The sequence below is a fragment of the Sinocyclocheilus anshuiensis genome, unplaced genomic scaffold (assembly GCF_001515605.1).
Source record: "Sinocyclocheilus anshuiensis isolate Anshui unplaced genomic scaffold, SAMN03320099.WGS_v1.1 scaffold308, whole genome shotgun sequence".
In the NCBI taxonomy this organism is placed as follows: Eukaryota; Metazoa; Chordata; class Actinopteri; order Cypriniformes; family Cyprinidae; genus Sinocyclocheilus; species Sinocyclocheilus anshuiensis.
Genome location: NW_015558619.1, coordinates 1812938 through 1820901, shown reverse-complemented (window position 1 = coordinate 1820901; position 7964 = coordinate 1812938). Strand labels below are relative to the sequence as shown.

At 38.7% G+C, this 7964-nt stretch overlaps 1 pseudogene; it reads left to right on the top strand.

The window, feature by feature from the left end:
* Positions 1-1227: 1227 nt before the first annotated feature.
* LOC107680472 (spectrin beta chain, non-erythrocytic 1-like) overlaps positions 1228-7964 on the top strand; it is a 115147-nt pseudogene continuing 108410 nt past the window's right edge.

Genomic DNA, 7964 nt, shown 5'->3' with positions numbered 1-7964 from the left:
ATGCATGTGCTTCACCCCCCCCCCAAAAAAAAGGTCTGTCATGAAAATAATGTCACAATGCAAACAATCTTGATGGTTCTACTAACAGTCTTCATTTTCTTTATGGCAAAAAAATAATTTCTTTGTGTGGTGAAATATGACCATTAATTGAGGTGTGTGCCTGTATCCAGACTGTCACTGTTTTGGTGCAAACACATTCTGTAATCCAGCAGTAAAGTGTCTCATGTGTCCCGTCACTCACAGCTGTCGTTCCTTTAGGGTTGGATCATGACATTTGTATCTCCAGTTGTTGATACTGTAGCTAAATGTTCTGTTGAATTAAAAAAAAAATAATTGAAAGAATTAAAGTAATATGAATCAATGAAATCTCAGCTAATTATTGATACATACAAGCATATAAGCCATAACCAGGATGACATGAACGCAAAACAAGAAATGAAAACTGCTGTGGATGAGCTTGTTGTCCTTGTTGGTTGGACAGACAATTTCCAGAGATTTCCCAAGAGGAAGTCCATTCCAGTTCTTTATGTATGAAAGGCTTTCTCTTTGAATTATGAATTTGGCTGAAGCCATGCACATTATACAGCTGCGTGGATTTTTACTGGAGCAAAGTATTGCATTTTAAATTGCCCAGCATCTGCCCCCAAAATTATTTTAGGCTGGAGGAACAGGTTTTGATTTTAAAGTGCATCATATTTCAATATTACATCAAAGCACGGACTCATAAGCATCACAGATGTCTGGCCTAAACGCTGTATATGCACTGACCTTAGAACAGTCCATAGTGAGTCAGTGGTTCTTTTGAGTCGATTCATCTGAACTGATTCGCAAAGCTTTTGCAAATCACGGAGTAAAACAAATCTGTGGGCATACAATGTATGAGGTAAGTAAGACACATAAACAACGTCTGGCACAATATTGGTAGGTATTTTATCTGGCATAAAATATCGTGATAATTTACATCAAAAGTAGGCCTACGTTGTGCAAACGCGTATGAACGAGAATTCAAAAGAATCAGTACATTTCGTTTTTGAACCGGTTCGAACATGTTTCGGACTTCTCATCGAACGTAAACATCAAAAACGCAAGAAACGAATCAGTAAGTCGGTTCACACAAAGCGCGAATCGATTCACTAAACGAATCCAACTTCTCCCCGCTACTATGACAAAGGCCGCGCTATCTCGCCGTAGTAGGGCGAGCAGATTCCCCGCCCCGCGTCTGAGTGCAGCAGCTGACGGGGAGGGAGGCAGTGCGCATCGGTCACTCCCAGCGCAGTGTGTCCAGCCTCTCTCTCGCTCATTGCGCGCTGCGGACTCCAAAGGCGGTGAAGTTTATCACGTATTCTTTTATCGGTAAGTACAAACAAACCTTTTATTTTATCTTCAGTTGTTTTATTAAGAACGTACAAGCTGAAATGCGCTCGCTTAGACCCGTTTGCCGCAATAATAACAGTGATTTCTCATAAATACGTGGGTGGCGATGGAGTCCAAATGAGAGGAGTTTGCGTCAATGATATAAATCCAGGTGTATTAAATGGTGATCCAGATTTAGAGGCCTTGATGCATTCAAATAATAATTATTAGTTAATGCAGTGTATGTTATATAGCCTACAAACAAAGATTGAGGTTAGATGTGGTTATATGATAGTGGGAATCATAGACGTGAGCTGTGGAATAACAGTACAGTAGAATATGGATGCAAACAGGCGTGGTCAGATCCTGAGGCTGGAGTTTTGCCTTATTAAAGCGCAGACATGCATTTGCATAACCAGAGGTTACTGTAATCAGTAATCTTACTGTATGGATGTGATTTAGCAGTTTGTGATGAGGTAACTCGTCATCTAATGGTATAAATGTGTAAATCTGGCGCGTTACTCTCAGTGACCTGAAATGGATGTTGATCCGGTGCCCATCATCTCACTGCGGTACTCCAAAGAGAAATCACCATTACACACGTTACTGTTGCGCGACAGAACCGCAGCGGGTTACTAACATCCTCCAATCGTCCCCGCGGGTTTGTGTTTTCACACTTCAGGCGTCGCGTCGCGTCCGTTTGCGAATGATGATCAGAGGCTATTCGTGACATTCCCTGCAGTTGTGGATTTAAATTGTGGTAATCGCTTGAGAGGTTACACATAGAGTGTTTGTTTGTCATGCTGCAGTACTAATGCGGCCTTTGCGTGCTTATTCTGGGCAAGTGCGCAAAAATCGCACTAAATAAATAACGCACATTTGCGCGGTTACGCAGTCGCCACATTAATGGAAACCATGAAACTAGTGCAGCAAAACAGTCGGACATGATGTCATAATGGCACATGTAACGCACCGCGAGTGTTTGTGATGTCATAAAGCCACGCGCATGACGCATAACATCGGAATGCAATACTAGCGTACTGTGCAACTGTTCTTTAATAGTATGCACGAAGACAGCTTAAATGTTTCAAGTGGCATCCAGTTGTCATTGCAAATATTAAAATGGCTATTTTGCACTGTAATCCAATTTTAATCTCTTCTTAGCATAAAGGTTGTGTCAAGAAAACGTTAAAAAACACAGAAAATGGATAGGTAGGAGTAGTGCATTGATTGCAGCTCTATTTTGATGAGTTTTGACTTTCACATGCTGTTTGCATTTATGCATTTAGCTGATGCAAGTTGTCAAAGAGACAACTATATTTAGCAGTTTTATTAGACAACTAGTTAATAGAAAGCTATAGAATAGGATAATTATTTTTTTTTTAATATGTACAATATGAAGTCGTATGCTATTGCAAACACAGCCTGAATGCCCTCCCGAGCGCCACGCAGTCCCCATAGGGATTCTGTCTCTCCCAGCAACATTCACCAGAGACGGCAAGGAGTGCATTGTGTGTTCTGACAGCAGGATATTTCATTAGTTTAATGGCGGGAGGGGATTTGGAGGTGTTAAAGAAGACCTGAAACTTGCAAATTCACTGGAATTTAAAGCAGCTCCAGATGGTTTTGTTGGACCCCTGGAGTGACGCTGCTCACATATTCCATTTGTTTTTACACTAGAGCCCCACCTACTATATATTATGGCCACATTTAGTCTCTGGGTGATGTTTGCACCTGGATATCAAATCTTGAGGACTTTCTGAGCAGTTTTTATGCATATGCACTATTAAAAATAAAGGTTTCATGGGGAGTTTCAAAGTAATGTCATGGAAGAACCATTTTTGGTTCCTCAAAGAACCTCCAAGTAAAAGGTTCTTAAAAGAGCCATTTTGAAAAGCTTTTTCATTTGTAAAGAACCTTTTATGGTTCCATGGATGTTAAAGGTTCTTCATGGAACCATTAATGCCAATAAATAACCATTTTTTTTAAGAGTGCATATGCATTATTCTAGAAAGGCTTCCTCATAAAATGAGCATGCTGTTTCTTTAAATAACCTTTTGTCTTTGGATGCATAGAATCATTGGTGTGAATGAGATCTGGTGTGAAACTATTTCTCACTGCAGTCTGAGAACTCATGAAGCATTCTTCACACTGGTGTGAAATGACCTTTCATTTGATGCTTCAGTCAGCACCATGTTGATTTTTGCTCTTTGGAAGACAAATTTCTTTTTTATCTCTTCTCTAATTAATATTTACCCCTTCCCTTTTATAGTTTTAATCAAGATTTGGCAGATGATTGAGTCAGTTTTATTGGTAAAAGCTTTGGTTCTGGTTGGGCTCTTGGCAAGTTTTCTGAGTGTAGTGGCATTTAAGAGCTTGGCACAGAAAATGCACTCTGCATTCGTTTTTTTTCCCCCTCTTGATGCATCAGCTTTATGCACAGACCTATTTGCTCAAGAAGACTTCCTCAGCTTGCTTTACAACTATAGAGCTGCAGTATGGCCTTAAACAAACTCTACACAAATGCAGGTGCTTTGGATCTTAATTTCATGCATTGCTTTTCTGAAATGTGTTAGACCGCACGCAATTCCTAATGCAACACAAATACGCATCGCCCCAAGGAGCGTTGTTGTAGGCGTCTTCATCTGCAGTCAGTTTTCTTGGCTAGTTTTCTCTCAGCATGGCACAGCAACAGTTATTAGTTTAAAATAAATTGTTAAAATAGAACTGTTGACATGTTTATAGTTACCTACTTGATTTCTGGAGGTTTTTACTGCCGGAACAATGCAAGAATGCATGTTAAAGGAATAGTTCACCCAAAAAGGAACATTCGCTGAATATATTCTCACCCTCAAGTCATCCAAGATGTAGATGAGTTTGTTTCTTCATCAGATTTGGAGAAATGCAGCATTGCATCACTTGCTCAGCAATGGATCCTCTGCAGTGAATGGGTGCCGTCAGAATGAGAGTCCAAACAGCTGATAAAAACATCACAATAATCCACAAGTAATCCACACCACTCCAGTCCATCAGTTAACATCTGGAGAAGACAAAAGCTGCGTGTTTGTGAGAAACAAATCCATCATTAAGATGTTTTAACCGCAACCCATTGGTTCCAGCTAAAATAATATCCATAATATCGCTTTCTCCAGTGAAAATGTGGTCTGGTCTGAATCAGGAGAGAGATCTGCACAGATCAAACACTGTTTACAGTCCAAAACAGCTCTAAACAGATATGTGGCTGGATTTTGATGTGAGAGACAACAGGAAATGGACTTTTTCACTGGAGGAAGCGTTATTATGGATTATGGACTCGTATTTTGGCTGAAAACAACTGATTAGAGTTAAAACATCTTAATGATGGATTTGTTTTTTAGTAACACACAGCTTTTGGCTTCTCGAGATGTTAACTGATGGACTGGAGTGGTGTGGATTACTTGTGGATTATTGTGATGTTTTTATCAGCTGTTTGGACTCTCATTCTGACGGCACCCATTCACTGCAGAGGATCCATTGCTGAGCAAGTGATGCAATGCTGCATTTCTCCAAATCTGATGAAGAAACAAACTCATCTACATCTTGGATGGCCTGAGAGTGAGTGCATTTTCATCTAATTTCATTTCTGGCTGAACTATTCCTTTAACGTTTGCATGAATGTTAATGTTTCTGGCCTATTTGAGTAATGAAACCTTGATTTGCATCCCATGAAACTGGTTTAAATTGGCTCCAGCTTATTTTAGTTAGTTCGTTGAAGTTTGATTGATTGTTTAGCATCAGTACCATCTTATCATTAAACGTGTTCATGTGTTCTTGCATTAATCAAATTCCAAGCTCTTTCCTGCACTTCAGTGAATCGCTTGATTCTCTTCATAGCAGCCAAAATAAGCAGTAGAATTCACAGACTCTCCTGTCGATATTTCCATCATGTGAATGGCTTTCGGTGCGCCTGTCCAATAACAACATCACAGTTTCCCTCCGACACTTCCCAACAAAATGGAGCTTCCACTCAAGAGCAGCGAAGCGTTCAGCGACACAATATCCCGTGGCTTTTTTCATAAAGGGATACCTGTTGTACGGCGAGGGTGAGTTCATTTCTCAGCACAGACCGTGTTACAGTAGGACAGGTGGTGGGGGTTCGATGTTTACCATCAGGGACGTTCTGTGTGTTAAAGAGGGGAGGAGCGCTCGAGGTTTGGAGGCTGTAAGTGACTGGGGACCAGCTGTCATGACTGTGGACAACAGGTGACGGACACATGGTCCCTATGGGTGGCCCCTAGAAAGAGAGTACTGTTTGTGTTAGGGCTGGGTGATAAAGCTGGAAAAAATTATATTGTAAATTATAATATTTTTTTAGAAAACAAATTCAGCCTTTTTTGAGACTATTTGATATAGGTTTTAGATTTTGTATTTGCTCTAATTTTTTTTTTTTTTTTTTTTGCAAAATAAAATCAAAATGTTCAATGCAAAAAGTAAAAAAAAATTATTAGAAATAATCAAAGCATGATTTTTTCCATGCTGTTTTTTTACAAATCAAACATATGGAAACAAATATTATATATTTTTTATGAATAAAGCATTTTAAAATCATTACAGATTAAAAATCCCTGTTCATTTTGTATCAGAAAATAATATATTGTACATTTTTCATATGAACATATTTAAATGCATTTAAGCGATGATTTAAAACAACCAGTAAATCTAGTTTTTGAACCAGTTTGAACATGAATCAGACTTTTCAATGCTATGTAAAAATCGTAACACCATTTGAAATGATTGAAAAGTAAAAAAAAAAATTTTATTCAAATAGTCATAATTGTTGCAAAATAAATTCAAAATTTTAAATGCAAAAGTAAAACACAGAAAAAAATAGGAAATCATCAAAACATGATTTCCCATGCTGTTTTTCACAAATTGAACAAATGGAAAAAAGTAATTCTATATTTTTATTAATAAAGCACTTTAAAATTATTGTGGCATTCAACATGTTGATTCATTTTAATAAATAATGTGTATATATAGTAACTTTCTCCAAAGTGCAGGGCATGTTTTGGCTTTTTTAACGTCATGTTGAAAGTGTAATAGCGACAAATCTTTTCTTTTCTGTTTAACAGATTATCGAAAACAGAAAAAAATGTTGGGCGGGGACTTGCTTCTATGCATCAGTTGCTGATTGGATGTTGAAATGTGGGTGTGGCACTCAAAAATGGAGGCGGGTCTAAATGCGAGCTTAAGGGGGTGGAGTTTAAACTCACTAAATAATTGTAGAAGTCTCTCATTTCACCGGAAAATCCAGTTTGATTGAACATTGCGAGGCCAAATTTACAACATGTATTTAGAAACAGGTGAATTTTCATTTAATTCTGAACGAGCACATGCCTGAAACACCCCCTTCTCCGTGTTTCTACAGCTGCCGCTCCTCGGGCTGCCTGGAATTTAATTTACGCTCTTATTTTTGGATCTGAGAGCATCTAACCCAATGGAGGCAGAGGAACTGAAAGCCATTTGTCTGCCCGATTGCTTTGATACTCACTGCTTTGAGCCCCTTTGCGACCTCAAAGGAAGCAAAACTAATTGCAACGTCCAGTTGTGTCTCAGAGTCCGGGCTGAACGTTGCATTATTGCAGATCGAACATAATTTTCAGAAGTGTTTTGTAGTTTTGAACACACGCCCTGCACAGTTTGACAAAGGCGTGTGTCAGAACATTCTGTACAGGATTAGATCACATCTTTATTTAGGATCATTTCCGTAATATTCTGTTTAATGTTCAGATTTCGCTTGAACCAGATGTCCACGGCTCTAACAAATCAAACAAAGCAGTTGCATCAGATCAGTGGAGCAAATAAAAGGCATTGGCTGAGGAACTGTTTCCTGTATGAGCGTATATGTTGGTGTGGAGCTCGGGCGATGGCTGATGTGCTCGGAGCAAACAGATTGAATTAGAGGAAATGAGGAAAGTCCTGAGGGACTGGGTGAGGTCTGCAGTGCTGGACGTCTCCTCTTTTCTCCTGCTTTCTGCTCCTCCTCTCCTCTCCCTGTCATTTGATCCCTTCGCTCTCTGCTTCTGAAGTGTGTCCGCTGATGTGTTGCAGGATCATGAGATGATTAGAGAAGTATGAAGCATCTCCATCTCGAAGCTTTTAGAAGCCATTAGAAGAAGTACGTCTTCCCAGTGGAAAATTTTATTTTTTCATTAAGAATTACACTGTAAAAAATGACCGTGAATTTAAGAGTAAAAGACTGTAAAAATGCTACAGTAAAAACTTGTTAAATGGTTAACGGTAAATTCCCCTACTATATACGGTGAAAAACTGTATTGGACATTACATGTATTGGACATAAATTTTAAGGTAGTATACCGTTTTTGGAAGTGAAAATACCGTATAATTTACAGTGAATAACCGCAAATTGACATTCCCAGAATTCCCTGCGTTACATTTCAAATTTGATGTTTTTTTTTGTTGAAATAACTATGTTTCTTCTTAGTTTTTTATTATCAGTTTTGTATATTAGGGTTGTGTGTTACACCTAATGTTGTTAAATGAATGTTTATTGCATTATTTCAGTTTCATGTGTGTTACCATGATGGTGTTTAGTGTTTGTGTGAATGACA